Source organism: Loxodonta africana, chromosome 21, assembly GCF_030014295.1.
Source record: "Loxodonta africana isolate mLoxAfr1 chromosome 21, mLoxAfr1.hap2, whole genome shotgun sequence".
NCBI lineage: Eukaryota > Metazoa > Chordata > Mammalia > Proboscidea > Elephantidae > Loxodonta > Loxodonta africana.
Window position 1 is genome coordinate 8754496 of NC_087362.1, and position 15840 is coordinate 8770335.

Below are 15840 nucleotides of genomic sequence, written 5' to 3' on the forward strand. Positions count from 1 at the left end.
GTTCAGTAGGACCTCAACATACATTCAGGTCAAGGAATCGCAGAACTCAATATGTTCATCTTTTCTAGCTCATGACTTTAAATTAAATTACCTCTGAAACATGTGGGGGGAGAAAAAGTATCTTTATTTGTGTTCAGGCTTCTAGGAAACAAAGCAATTGAAAGATGTTTTAAAAGCTATGGGTGCTGCAGGGCAAAGACTAAGTGTAGGCCTGTCAACGGACAAAGCCTTTGCTGGTTTCTTCAGAGGCTCGGGGTGCAAAACACTGCGTGCAAATCTCTGCAATGTATTAGGAAATGTCAAAGTGAAAGCTGCAGGCACTGAAAAGTGAACTGCTGAAGTTAAAACAATCATCATCCGGGTTTGCCTGAAGCTGATTGAAAAAATTCTAAGGATAAAATTTATTCACAATCTGCAAGCGTAACCGTCACATGTGTAGAAAGCAGAGAGTCACTTGAGATACGAAGAAAGCGTTTTGATTTTGGAATAAGCTATAGGAGAAGAGGTTGTCAGAGGGAAAATGTCATTTTATTGTTAGTATTTTTAAATCAAGTTCATTGTATGTTGTAGAACCTACTAGCCCTCCAGGGAAAAAGAATCATTTTGGGGGGTCAGTGGTGGTTCAGTGAGGGACTTCTCACCTTCCGTATGAGAGTTCAATTCCTAGTTGGTGTACCTCAGGCACAGCCGCCACCTGTCTTTTACGGAGGCTCATGGATTGCTATGAAGCTAAACAAGATTCAGCAGAGCTTCCAGACTAAGAACTGGGAAGAAAAGCCTCGCCATCTACTGCTGAGAAAATCAGCCACTGAAAACTCTGTGGGTCACAACTGTCCAATCCTGTTGTGCATGTGGTTGCCATGAATCAGGGGCTGACGTGATGACAGGTAACAATAACATCCAAAATAACTTTTGAGAAACAAATTACTAATCTGGCAATCTCAAGATTTAGTAGTCACAAACTGTTTTTCAACATGTTTATCAATGTATTATGAATTGTTCACTAAATTTATTATCCAATAAACAACTTGCAAGTCTTTAGTAATTTTGTAAATACAGAATAATTTTTAAAAATTAAATTTCATACTTTCTTATTATTTTCTTTAATTTGTATACACAGGTCTTTCAATAAGGGGGACGTAGCATGCCGATTAAAATAATGCGAGATAGACATACATGTATGAATAGGTAAAATGGAACAAAGTCCTTGAATGGACCCTTAGACACACACACACACACACACACACACACACAGTTGATTGGAATTTTTAAGTATTATACACAGACCTACAGGTTCTCTATGAGTCAGAATTGACAAGTTTTTTTGTTTCTTTAATACATAGATATAACTTTTCTGACATTATGGAAAAGATAAAGCCAAATTAGATAACATATCATTTTCCATCAACTGCAACTATCCATAAATAGAGCTTCTAAAAAACATATTATTTGAGCTACAGTCATGCAGAAAATTATTCTATGTATTGTTACACAAGCAAGAAAGAAATAATCTTATCACATACATTTATACAAAAGATTTAAAACAACAACAAAAACAAAACAATAAAACACTGTATCCAGACAGCTCTAATACTGATCATTTATAAAAATAGAGGAAAACTACATATGACACAGGTTCTTCAACTATTTATAATTTACATCTAGAGTTATAACCTAAAAAATATAGAAGAATAAGTATTTGCTATATATTATACTGGAGACCTGGTGGAGAAGTGGTTAAGAGCTCAGGCTGCTAACCAAAATGTCGGCAGTTCGAATCCACCAGCTGCTCCATGGAAATTCTGTGGGGCAGTTCTACTCTGTCCTATAGAGTCTCTATGAGTCAGAATCAATTCAATAGCACACAACAACATATATTAGATTATCATATCTAAATACAACGCATCTTGAAATTTAAGTCGTCATTGTTGTTGCTGTTAGATACCATCGAGTCAGTTCTGCCTCATAGCAATTCTTTGCACAGCAGAATGTCAAGTCCTGTGCCATCCTCACAATTGTTACTATGTTTGAGCTCATTGTTGCGGCCACTGCATCAATCCATCTCATTGAGGGTCTTCCTCTTTTTCACTGACCCTCTACTTTACCAAGCATGATATTCTTCTCCAGGGACTGATCCCTCCTGACAACATGTCCAAAGTATGCGAGACATAGTCTCGCTATTCTTGCTTCCAAGGAACATTCTGGTTGTACTTCTTCCAAGGCAGATTTGTTTGTTCTTTTGGCAGTCCATGGCATACTCAATGCTCCTGCCAACACCACAATTCAGAGGCGTCAATTCTTCCATCTTCCTCATCATTTGTCCAGCTTTTGCTTGCATATGAGGCAACTGAAAACACCATGGCTTGGATCAGGCTCACCTTAGTCCTCAAGGAGACATCTTTGCTTTTTAAAACTTTAAAGAGATCTCTTGCAGCAGATTTGGCCAATACAATGCATCTTTTGATTTCTTGACTGCTGCTTCCATGGGTGTTGATTGTGGATCCAAGTAAAATGAAATCTCGGACAACTTCAACCTTTTCTCTCTTTATCATGATGTTGCTTATTGGTCCAGTTGTGAGGATTTTTGTTTTCTTTATGTTTTTTTTTTTTTTATGTTGAGGTGCAAGCCATACCGAAGGCTGTGGTCTTTGATCTTCACCAGTAAGTGCTTCAAGTCCTCTTCACTTTCAGTAAGCAAGGTTGCGTCAACTGCATAATGCAGGTTGTTAATGAGTCTTCCTCCAATCCTGATGCCCCATTCTTCTTCAGACAGTCCAGCTTCTCGGATTGTTTGCTCTATTATTTGATGCAGATTGTGGTACCATGTCGTGCTCTCTCAGACTCCTTGCTCATTTCATTAAGGTGTCTTTACTTTTTTTTTTTATTATTATTCTGCTGACAAATCGTAACGGCCTTCTGCTTCCCAGAGTTTGTGCTGTCAACAGAGCAAACAAGTTATCATGAACATAAAGCAAAAAAAAAAAAAAAAAAAAATGATGGAAGAAGGGCACTCTACTTGAAACAGAATGGCTTTTCTCAATAAAAACTAGTGATAGTGCATAAATTTTCCCTGAGATCAACGGCAATTTTTTCCCTCTCCTTTATTTATTAATGGAGTTGGAGTAAGGACCGGCTGGAGAATAGAGAAGATGACATTTAGCATAGACTGACTAACCACTTTTGAAAAGTGTTTGTCTTTTTATTGTGTTTGTTAGTTCATATTTTTTTCTATTGTCTATTAAATCTTTCTCAATAGACCATTTTAGACATGTTTGTCTTGGAGTGATTCCACTATTTTATATAATTTTGTTTTATTCTAGTGCATTGAAAAGGTTGCCTATTGATGATGTATATTTGATTAACTAAGAACATGTGCCATCTGGGGTAATTGACAGCCAATATTTGTGATAATTCATTACTAACCTCACTTCAGGCTCCGAATAGCCAAATAAAAAGGGGAAGGGACATTTAACAAACTAGCAAAAGTCATGCATTCATTTTTGCTACACAAAAAAAAAAAAAAAAGAGAGAGAAAAAATTGCTTATGTGGTAGCAGAAATTACCATTAAATGTCCTCTTAGGGGAAGAAAGCTTCTTTTTGCTGTTTTTTCTATTTTAAATATAATCCCAGTCTCCCACATTAGGCATTATATGAGATTTTCACCCAACCAGAGAACCTCATTTCACGTCTAATCTGTTTTGTGAATGAGATGGGATAATCGTTCCCACCGTTGGTTTTTCTGTTTGTTTGTTTTTCTTTATAAAGGTCCTGTGGTCAACTGACAACACGGGATTATCCACTCTGTCATTTTCAGGATATTGACTCCCAGCAGCACTCCTGTCTTTTTGTCTTCCATGATACATAGCCTTAGCCATCAATGATTACACCATATTTTTGATATTTATTCAGTAAATCTTGTTATGACAGGCGGTCTTCAAAATCCAAAAGCCAGAAACTTAAGCAAAGACGGAAAACTGAAGTCTAAGCAACCATTATTCAAATTCCAGGCAATATAAACTATTTGAAGCATTCTTTATTTTCCACCACTGTGCTTAAAAACCCCACTTCCCCACAGTTAGTAGTTCGAATTTCATCATAAAATACTCCTGTAAAAACGATTTAATTTTCCACTACAGGGAGGTAGGGTTTGATCTCTTATTAAACATTTTATGGAAAAGTCTAAAAGTGCTTTCAATTATTTATCGGAATTGAAATATAGGCCTTGGAAACTGCTGGCATTACACACACACATAATATTATCAGCCCGCTGAGTGCCGTTAGGTCATAAAAGGCTGCTGTAGCAACATCTCTGGTACAGCTGCTGGTGCTCATGCAACTTTTACTACAGTTATAAAGTCATTTATTACATTTTCTTTATGATGCTAATGCATTTGCGGTCTGTTACTTTATGGTTCCCACTGTGATAAAGACCGAAATGTATGATATTGTGCAAAAAAAAAAAAAAAAAGGCCTAATAACATAGCCTGTTGCATTAAACATCTCTTAGATAAACTTAAAAAGTCCATAAAAATATTAATAAGGGATCTCAAAAAGGAAAGATTTTTTCTGGGACATTTTGTCACTCGTTTCATTGCTCCCATGGAACTTTTTTAAATCTGTGCTTTGTCAAAATACGCTCAGGATTATGAGTATCTACCTGAATTGCTGCTGTTTGTTTGTTTGTTTTCCTTAATTACAATATCATCATCGTGTTGGAACATAATTTGCAATTCACTAGGAGGAACGATGACTATATAATTTCCAAATAATCACATGAGAAGGAACAAAGGCATTAAAAGATAATAATGTCCACGGACCCCAAGGTACCCATAATTGATAATTATGTTTTCTTCAAATTGTCTAAACTTAACTCTCACCTGATACAATTGTACATAAAGCGAATGCAGCTTTCTTTTGAGAAAAATATCAATTACGTTAATGAACTCCCACCTTTCTGTGCTAAAGCTCCTTTAGCAGTCGACACCCCACGCTAAAGCTCCTTCAGCACTGTAAGGCAAACATCAATCCCAGACTGGAGTCCTTTGGGGAACTTCTTGGTGTTTGGATTACAGCTTCTACTGCTGCCTCTGTGTCTTCTTCGGTCCTCTTTGTGTCCATGTTCTTTCTCTTCCTCTTTTACCGCAAAAGGATTGTTCGCAGGCTGAGAAGAAAAAAATTCAAGGGAGGCAATAATTTGTTCAAGTGTTTCTTGAAGCTGGACATCCTGTTTATGGATACTTCTGAAGTATTTTATTTTCCCCAAGGAGTAATCAGAATCAAGAAATACATACCATTTTGATGAAAAGCTTAACTTTTGTGTTTTTTTTAAATTATACAGAATTTAGTTCCATTCTCAGTTTTGCTGTCTTTGTGATGTAAATGCATTTATATTCTGCTATCAACATGATTTTGTAAATTTGTTATAGCTTTGAGCTACTAAAATTTTAAGAGTAGTTCTAAGTATTATTATATCACTAAAATGACTTCATATTGACAATTTAGAGCTGGCTGGGCTCTCAGAAATGGTTACTTTCTCATTTAACTAAGAACTGAAAATGTATCCTTCAATAAGAGATACCCTATGTAGCTGTGTACTCCATACTCTGTTAGTTTTCAACCTGGTTTAGTCTTAAGATGAGACGTAGAGGGGGAAACGGGACCATCCTCTTGAAGTTCAGACTTCCACACAGAGATGAAAAGTGAAGTCACTGGGACCTTTGGTGCCTTCCTCTAATGGCTGCACCCTGTGGAAGCAACACAGCATGAGCTGCTCTTCAGGCTTTGATTGCAATGTGATTACAAACAGAATAAACCAAGACTCCTGGTCTTGCATGCTGATATCAAGACGGAGCCAGTATTCTAAACTGTGTCTTATAAGCTCTAACTCAGGAAGTACAAGAAGTTTGGGTAAATAAGACAGAAAAGCTGTATGCATATTCAAATTCATAAAAAATATGTTAGTTAACAAAACATTATTTTTAAAGCTTGTCTACTTAACTCCAGACTATTGAATACATGCCAAGTACTTCTAAAGTCAATGTCCACTATGTATTTATGCATGCTAACAAGATCATTACATTAATTTAGAGAACATCAAGAATAAATTCATTCTACCAGGGATAAGAATTTTAAAAAAAAGATTCTCTTGAAAATATGAACATTGTGGGTGCATTTCTGTGTTATATTCTGTTTATGGGGAGACATTCTCAGAAATACCGTAGTAGAACAAAAGTTTCCTGAACTTACAGAGAATCTACCACATAAAATCCCTAAATTATTGTACTTTAATATATATGCCTGTGAAGCAGTAGTGATAAAGTCAAAATGGATTCTTTATATCAAAGGTACCTTTTAGTATAGGTTCCATATATTTTATCTGATCAATACTATTTATCTTTATAAATACATATTTAAATATATACTTATTATATTTACTATTTTTATAAATATCATATGATAGTCATAATTTATTATATTCACCACCTGTCTATCAGTTTGTCATATTGTGGTGGCTTGCATGTTGCTATGATGCTGGGAGCTATGCCACTAGTATTTCGAATACCAGCAGGGTCACCACGGTAGACAGATTTCAGTGGAGACTCCAGACTAAGACAAAGAAACACGGCCCCACAATCTACTTCCAAAAATTAGCCAGTGAAAACCTTCTAGATCACAGTAGAATATCATCCTACATATGCTGGAAGACGAACCACGTAGGTTGAACAATGGACTCAAACATACCAGTGATCATGAAGATGGCACTAGATCGAGCAATGTTTTGTTCTGTTATACATAAGGTCACCATGAGTTGGAAACTACAGCAGCTAACAACATTTATGAGAGATAATGTCTACCATTTTTATATTAATATATATATATTTTTCTAAATTAGACAACCAAAGAAAAGGAATGGCAGGCTTTTCTCAATCTGGTTTGAGATTTATAAATCGAGGTATATATTTTGTGTATTTGAAGCATATGGTTTTATAGCGATGATTCTTACCCTATTTTTATTCCCTGAATGTGTAGAAAATAAGTTAATTTTGTATCTCCAGTTATCTGAAGGAATTATACAGAATTTTCAAAACAAACAAAATTTATTTTGAGACACAAAATTGTATCACAGAGCATTCTAAAAGGGATGAAGATACTCTAAAATTAAGACTGCCTGGCTCATAAACCAAAAAAACCAAACCCGTTGCCGTCCAGTTGATCCTGAGTCATAGTGACCCTGTAGGACAGAGTAGAACTGCCTCATAAAATGTAACAACTTTCTACTGCTATTCAAATAGAAAAGTTGATGAATTTCGCAAAGCACATTACAGTATTTTTGTACAAAGGCCATTCTCTCTATGTGGAAATATTATTATATCCCACATTGGAGGATGGTTAATTTCCTCTGTTAGCACTGAAAAGCTCAAGCTCCTAACATCAGAAGACAGTCAAGACCTTAATTCTCCACGCTGAGACTGTTTTGCCCAGACATATGGCCCCTAAATTGATTTCACCTGGTTGGTGATTGATTATACATATTTCTTTCATGGTACCTGTCATAATTTTAGAAACCCTGGTGGTGTATTGGTTAAGAGTTACAGCTTCTAACCAAAAAGGTCAGCAGTTTGAGTCCACTAGCTGCTCCTTGGAAACTCTGTGGGGCAGTTCTACTCTGTCCTATGAGGTCGCTATGAGTTGGAATGGACTGGAGGTCAATGAGTTTGTTTTTTTTTTGTTGTTGTTGTTGTTTCACGATTTCAGAGTCCTGGTGGCACAGTGGTTAAAAGCTCAGTTACTAACCAAAAGGTCGGTAGTTCCATTCCACCAGCTGCTCCACAGCTACAGGTTTTTTTTTTTTTTTTTTAAATGATAATTTTGGAGCCTTGGTGGTACAGTGGTTAAGAACTCTGCTTCTAACCAAAAAGTTAGTAGTTCGACTCCACCTTGGGAACTCTAGGGGGCAGTTCTACTCTGTCCTATAGAGTAGCTAGGAGTTGGAATCTACTTGATAGCAACAGGTTTTGTTTTTTTTTTTTAAGAATAATTTTGGGGCCCTCATGGCACAGTGCTTAAGAGCTCTCCTGTTAACCAAAAGGTCAGCAGTATGAATCAACCAGCCACTCCTTGGAAACCCGATGGGGGCAGTTCCACTTTGTTCTATAGGGTCACTATGAGTCGGAATCAACTCGACGGCAACGGGTTTATCATAATTTCGATTTGAATATTTATTTGTTGTTTATTCTCATAAACGTAATCTAATCTTTTTGGGGGTGAGGGGTCATATCTGATTGGTTACAATGGCATCCCCGCTGCCTGATGAAATATCATATTATTAACTAAAAGATGCTTTCAAATAAATCAAAAGAATCAATCAATGGGCAGTTATATTAACTAAATTTTAAAATATGGAATCTAGAGCTTAACGTGCAGTATTTAATATTTAATATCTTCAAAAACACTCATAAATATTAGTAACCTAAATTTGAAATACATTCTAATAGTATTTGAAAGACTATTTCATTATCTTTTAAATGCTCTTTTCATTTGCTTACATGTTGATTTCCTCGTGGAACATATAAATATACATAGTATATGAATAATATAAATAAATCTCCCAGAATACACAAATGTACTTGTTTCTAAGTGCAAAGTTCTACTTTTTACACATTCATTTGGTAAAAGGAATTTATTATAGAATGCCTTTAAGGATCAAGAGTGCTACAAGTCCTACAAATACTGCCTTTTTAACCTATAACATATTCTGCTTTATCCTGCTTATACAAAGCAATGTGGTTATTTTTCTCAAAAACGGGAGAGATGTTTCATTGCATTACTAGGCTAATTTTTCTTTTAGACTACCAGACTCAAGGAAAGGAAGATCCATACAGCACAGTAGTCTGTTTAGACACGCACTTGAAAAATGCAGTTGGTAGTGAACCAGAAACTGCTCATTGTTTGGGTCAGAGGACATTAAAATGTGTCAAAGCCTTAAAGTTAGATAAGAAAAGCGGTGGCATTTTCAGCCTTAGGGACAGCCATGGGTGGAAGCGGTGCAATTTCCTAATCATCTGAGAGGCTATTTATAGATCATGTGGGAAAATACCCCATGGACTTGAATGACGGGAGACATTGATTTCTTTGGGGTTTGGGTGTATGTGTGTGTGTTTCCCCAGTTTATTAAAAAAAAAAAAAAAAAAAATTTACCTCCTGTTAAAATGAAGTTAAACTTGTCTAAATATCCTAGAGCACATTCAGTTTTAACTCACACATGTTCAACCTTGCACACAAATTACATATGTTTTCTGAAAAATGGGTCAAAGATGCCTCCAGGAACACACAGATGAATAAAATATGGTTAATGGGTTTTCCTACAGTCCAAGAGGCTGAAGAAAATTGAGCCATGGTAAAAGTTGGCTCCATCCCAACTGAGATGTTGACAAAATCTAGTCCTGCTGATTATTTATAGAATTCCCACCTGCTCTTAACTACATTAAAATTTTAAGTGTGCTCTTATAAACTGGATCATATGTCATGTTTCTCCGTATGCTTCTTAGCAGGCATAGAGAGTTCCTAGCACTTTTTTAGACAGACTAAGCCCTGTGATATGATTCATTATCATGCATAAGTCCTGGGTTATTACTTTTTTTTTTTTTTTTATTACCAGGCCTGTGCCATTTGGAAGATGGCGCTCACCCGTTTGATATAAGGTGATAGAGTGGAATTAGCTGTGCAGAGTTAACTACAGACTTGAAAAACAGAACGCATTTCCAGGATCGTAAGTAGATGAGAATTACTAAGGATTAAATCCCCTGTATGAAACGAATTTCAGAAGCAGATGGCACTACACAACTTTGATGGTCCTTCAGTTTCTTTATTGCAGACAAAATACTTGCTACGTTTGGTAAAACAAAGGAGAGCACAGCTGTCTTATCAGTACGTATTTTGATAAGGATGCCTAATCAGGCTTTAAGTGATGCGACATAGTTAAAAAACAATCCTCACGTTTGTCGTTTCATATTGTTATTGAACATAATCTGTCCCAATGATGAGGCATCAAGTACCGTGGCTTCAGGGATGATTCATTGTAGGAAAGTAAGCGTAAGCCACCGGATATTTGCAGGAGACAGGGGGGTTCGTTCTGACGTAAAAGGGAGCCTGAAGCACAGTGGTATAATAAAAATAATTAACTTCTGTGAGCTACAAGAAAATGTAAACCTTTTTCTGTCTTATATGACTTTGATTGGATCATGGTTAGATTATTTCTGGAAACGAGTAAAGATTGGCAGTGTCCTATCTCACCTGCAAATTCCAATTCACTTTATAATTCAGTCTCCCAGATTGTTTTCACATTTGTACTCCAGTGGCATTTTGGACAATAAGGGATTTATCAGGATGTAGTAATTACCTGTTTAAATGCAATTCCCCCCTACTGGGTGGAGAGATCTTTGAAGCCAGGGATCACGTTTCATTCTCTTTTGTAACTCCAGCACCTGGCACAATGCCATTACTTGATTTATTATTTGACTGAGTAAACAAGCCGATGATAAATGGAATATATCATTGAATTTTTGACTAAAAAATCAGAAAGAAAGATAGCCCTGGTAAGAATAGGATGGAGATAACTCCCTGTTGATTTATTTATTTTTAATTTGTGGGCAGTAGAAAGGAGGATATGGCCTGTGTCAGGGAGAGTCAAATATGTACCACTACCATCTAGATCAGAGGTCATAAATCCAAAAGGCTATGGAAATTTACAGAATTAAGTAAGTATATCTAATGGAGAAAGTGTCATAATGCTTCTTTGCTATCAAGAATATTACTTTCCTAATTATGTTTCAAAATAGTGTGTGTGTCATATGATATGGCCCAGGGGTTGTGAGCCCTAATCGGGGTCCTACACGGAAAGGTGAAACATTGAAAATAAAGTACAATTATTTCAAGGGAAATGTAGTAAACATCTCTGAGTGGGAAAATTCATAAGAAGCAATGACATACTTGGAATACTACTTAAGAGTGTGCCATAAAAAAAAAAAAGAAGAAGAATCAGGTCATACAGGAGGTAGCTGAACAAAGAAAGAAGGACACCAAACAAATGTGTAGTCCTCTCCTCCCATAGAAATGAAGGGAACCACCTGATGAACTAAGTCAGTGATGCCCAAGTCTTTGTGCCTCAGAAACCTCTGGGGAAGTTGTCATATGATATGTATAATGAAAGAATGACTTAAAGTAAAAAATATTTTCTTTTTGATCAGATTATCATAAAATATTACTCGGTCAAGGTCATACCAAAACCTGAAAACCCATTGCCATCCAGTCAATTCCAACTCATAGTGACCTTATAGGACAGAGTAGAATTGCCCCGTAGGGTTTCCAAGGAGCAGCTAGTGGATTTGAACTGCTGACCTTTTGACCTTTTGGTTAGCAGCCGGGCTCTTAACCACTGCACCACCAGGGCTCCATCAAGGTCATGGTTATATAATATTTAATAACATATGAGTAAAATTTTCCACTTTTTTATATATATATACATATTTATGTAACATATAAACTGGGTTTGTTTGGGTTTTATACTCATGCTGCTCATATTATTTACATAAATCATTTGAGAAAACAAGATTTGTTGAACAACATATTTCCAAAGCTACAGAGCCAAAAATGTTTAGTGTGGGGACCAAATGAATACTAAAATCTAGTCGCACATTTGGAAATTTGAAATTCTTGTATTTACTGATTTAAAGGTCGACTGACTTTCTCAAGAATAGACTTTTCAAAGTGCAAATATGGTCTTGTCACTCCTCCCTCCAACCACTCTCCTGTGGCTTCATATTGCACTCAGGATGAGGACCAAAATCTGTGGGGATCACAAGGCACCTCGTGCCCTGGCACTTCAGCTGCTTTAGCCCCGTCTCCCATCATACTCTCCTGAGGCTCTTGGATCATCTCTCAGTTTCTCAAACTTCCACATTCAGCCCTTTCCTAGGGCCTGTTCGTAAGCTTCTTTTATGAAGTGACGCTTACTGCGTCCATTTCCTATGGCTAGATTTCAGCTCAAGTTTTACTTCTTTGTGGAAACCATCCCTGACCTGAGTTTTTCTCTCTGATTTATGTGCGTGTATAACTGGATTCTTCCTTCACAGCACTTGCCTCATTTTGTAATTATACTTTTAGGTGAGTGGTTGTCTTATTACATGTGTCTCCTCCACTAGACTGTAAGCACCATGAGAGCAGACCACCTGCCTGTTTTAAGTCCTCATTGGTTCTCCAGGACTCAGACAGTTGCTGAGGCACCCGAGGTTCTCCTTGAATATTTACTGAAGAATGCCTACATGATTCAGCTGTTATAATGCAGATGTATTCAAAGGCCTGTTGACTTTTTAGCAGTTAATACAGCAAATACTCTGTTGTTTTTCTAATTAATTGGGGAAAATGTTAAATAAACCGGAATCCTAAAATCAGTGCATCATATCAATTGAATGAAGAGACATAGAGAGGATATTAGAAAGTTGGAAACACTAATAGCACTCATTATAAGATTTCTTTTTTGGAAATTTGCTACCTGGAACGGCAGAGACTAGCAGAAGTGACACAAAAATGCAGGGTAGGAACAAGGTAGGGAAAAGTCTGAAAGACTAATGGGTGAAATAAGACCAAGTTACAGAGTGTGGCAAAGCAAGGGACTTGGAAAGATTATGTTTAGATCTTTTTGTTGTTGTCTTTCTTTCTCCCTCTCCTTACCATTGGGTGTGCTGGATCAAATATTTTAGTATATAGAAAGTGCTTCACTATAACTGATAAACATATTTAGATCTTTCCTTTGAAGAGCAGTTTCAATCCTCATTTTTTTTTTTCATTCTTTTCCTCTTTGTATCTAAGCATTTTATAGCTAAACTGCTTAAAAAAAAAAAAATTGCTTTCAAAGTAGTTCCATTATTTTGTGGTGGAAAAACAACTCGTTAATTAAAAGAACTGCTCTCCTCACCTTTTTTTTTTCATAGATTTGATAATGGAATTAGATGGTTAACAATAGCCCACCTGATAAAATAATGTCAGGAGTACAATGACTCTGTTTAAGGGAAGCAGCAATGGTATGAAGAAGAAATAGGGAGCTCATAATAAAAGAGTATGATCTGAGTAGGAGTTTTAAGATATCAAACCACTACACATCAGAGGTCAAAAGAAAGGTGGCCTACACTGTAGCAGTAGAAAACAAATGAGTTTCTAGGTGCGTGTTCTTGACTACTTGACTCTCTCTAGCTGTTATATATAGAGTATTTTACTGTGAGTTGTCTTTAAAAGGTCACACGGTAAAAGCATTGGTAGTCCATTTAATTATTTAATTTACCTCGAGTGCCAGGTAGAGGGTGTAAGGCCAGACCTACACTTAAAGATTCTCAGAAAAAAGCCTAGCCGAGGTATAATTAAAAGTTTTACACTTATTTTGTTCCATGTAAATAATTGCCTTACATTTGATCCCTTTGCACCTCATGGGGAAGGAATGTCATATATGGGCTTCCTGAGAAAGTGGAGGAAGGTAGCCATGTGCAAATAAGGGAGCCGAGTTTTAGCTAGCATATGAGGTAGACTTCTTCTTGGAGACAAACCTTTTAAAGCTCAGAGTGTGCGATTCTTCTGCAAAAGAGGTGTCAGTTAAAGAGGTCATACCAGACCTCATTAGGATGGTTCCCATTAGGCACCTGTTTAGGGTGAGTCTTAAACCTAATTGCATCTGAGATATTAGGGTGGGTCCCGTGAAGCACCCATTTACGGTGGATCTTAAACCTAATTACTTCTGAGATATAAAAAGAGCAAAATAGACACAGAGACACTCACAGGGAACAGGCAGACACCCAGGAATGCCAAGGAACTCCTAGGAACACCCAGAACAACAAAGAAGGACTTCCCTCAGGAGCCAGAACCTGAATTCAGACTTCTATCTCCTAAACTGTGAGAATACATATATTTTTTTTTCTTTAAAGCCACCACTTGTGATATGTTTTGATATGGCAGCAGCAGACTGGGTGAAGCCGTCTACTCCTAATCCACACTGTGTGAGGTTGTACCTCAACGTACCCTGACTAATATTTCCTCTTCATCTTGTTGCAGTCACTCATTTCACTTCAGTTCACGTTTATGGCAGCTGCTTGGCTAGAAGATTGTTAGTCCTTCTTCACACACTTACTAATAATTCAACTTTCCTTGGTTTTCCACAACTCATGTGATCCAGGTATAAGGAGCCCTGGTGCTGCAGTGGTTAGCACTTGGCTGCTAACCAAATGGCCAGTGTTTTGAACCCACTTGCTGCTCTTCAGGAGAAAGATGTAGCATCTACTTTCATAAAGATTTTCAGCCTTGAAAACTCTGTGGGGTCCCTATGAGTCAGAATTGACTCTATGGCGGTCGGTTTTTGATTTTCCAGAACTCATATGATCCAGGTTAGGTTTACATGAGTTAATATACATGTTGAGCTTGGTAGAGGGCATAATATGTAATAAGAATTGATGTGTATTGGTCATGATTATTGCTCCTGAGGGAAGAATATACCTTTGAAGACTCTAATTTATAAGAATTTCACAACGTCTTCCAGAAATACAACCTATTTTAATCCATTTGCAACTTTGTGCTTATACCTCACCTAGGATGCAAATAGTACAGAAGGAAGGATATTGTTGAAATAGTAAGCTCTTTATATTTCCAGGGAAAAGCAAAAATAAATGGAAAAGCAGGTTGGGATACGGATGGAAAAGATTTTTTATTTGACACCTAGTGCTTGAATTTTTCTCCCCTTTGGGAGGTTGGAAACGCAATTAATGTTATTGTTTAGTTATCTAAAACCTACCCTCCACCCCCGACAAAAAAAAAAAAAGAAGCAGAGTGCTTCTAGGACTTCATCAAGGAAAAGAAGTCCCAGGAACAGGGGAAAATCGGAACTAAGAAGTTGAAATCAAAATTTAGCTGGAAGCAGAGCAGAGATCAGAGGTTGAGAAATATTGAATTTTACATCCAGCTGAATAGTTGAAATGACAATCAAAATGGAAGGTAGACATGAATTCCATCAGTTATGGAGGTAAAGTAAATGGAATAAAGACCAACATGCTGAGGTCAAAATGCTCAGGCCCCAAATCTTCAAATATGAGAAATTTTTATTTTATGAAGAATGATGAATGCCCTCTAGGATTGGGAAGGCCCCTTAAAGAAAGGAAACTGGGCTGTGTAGCAGAAATATAAATATAGTAATATAACATTATATGTAAGATATCATAATATTCTTGGATCCTTCTCTATCAGGTCACAATGTATATGATTATTTAGGCCTTCCATTCAGTTGAAAAGATTCTTGAGAGTAAAAACCATTTGTTCAACCATTATTTTTGTGCTATACCCCATAACTCATGAAAACATGGTTTCATACCATTGTTGTTGTTAGGAGCGGTCAAGTCGGTTCTGACTCACAGTGACCGTATGTATAACAGCACAAAATGTTGCCTGATCCTGATCCATCCTCACAATCATTGTTATGTTTGAACCTGTTGTCGCAGCCACTATGTCAATCCATCTCATTGAGGGGCTTCTTTTTTTTTCACTGTTCCTCTACTTTACTAGGGAAGATGCCCTTCTCCAGGGATTTGTCCCTCCTGATAACATGTCCAAAGGAAGTGGGATGAAGTCTCACCATCCTCATTTCTAAGGAGCATTCTGGCTGAGCTTCTTGTAAGACAGATTTGTTCATTCTTCTGGCAGTCCATGGTATATTCAATATCAGTCATCCACACAATAATTAAATACATCAGTTCTTCTTTGGTCTTATTCACTGTCCAGCTTTTGCATGCATATGACATGATTGAAAA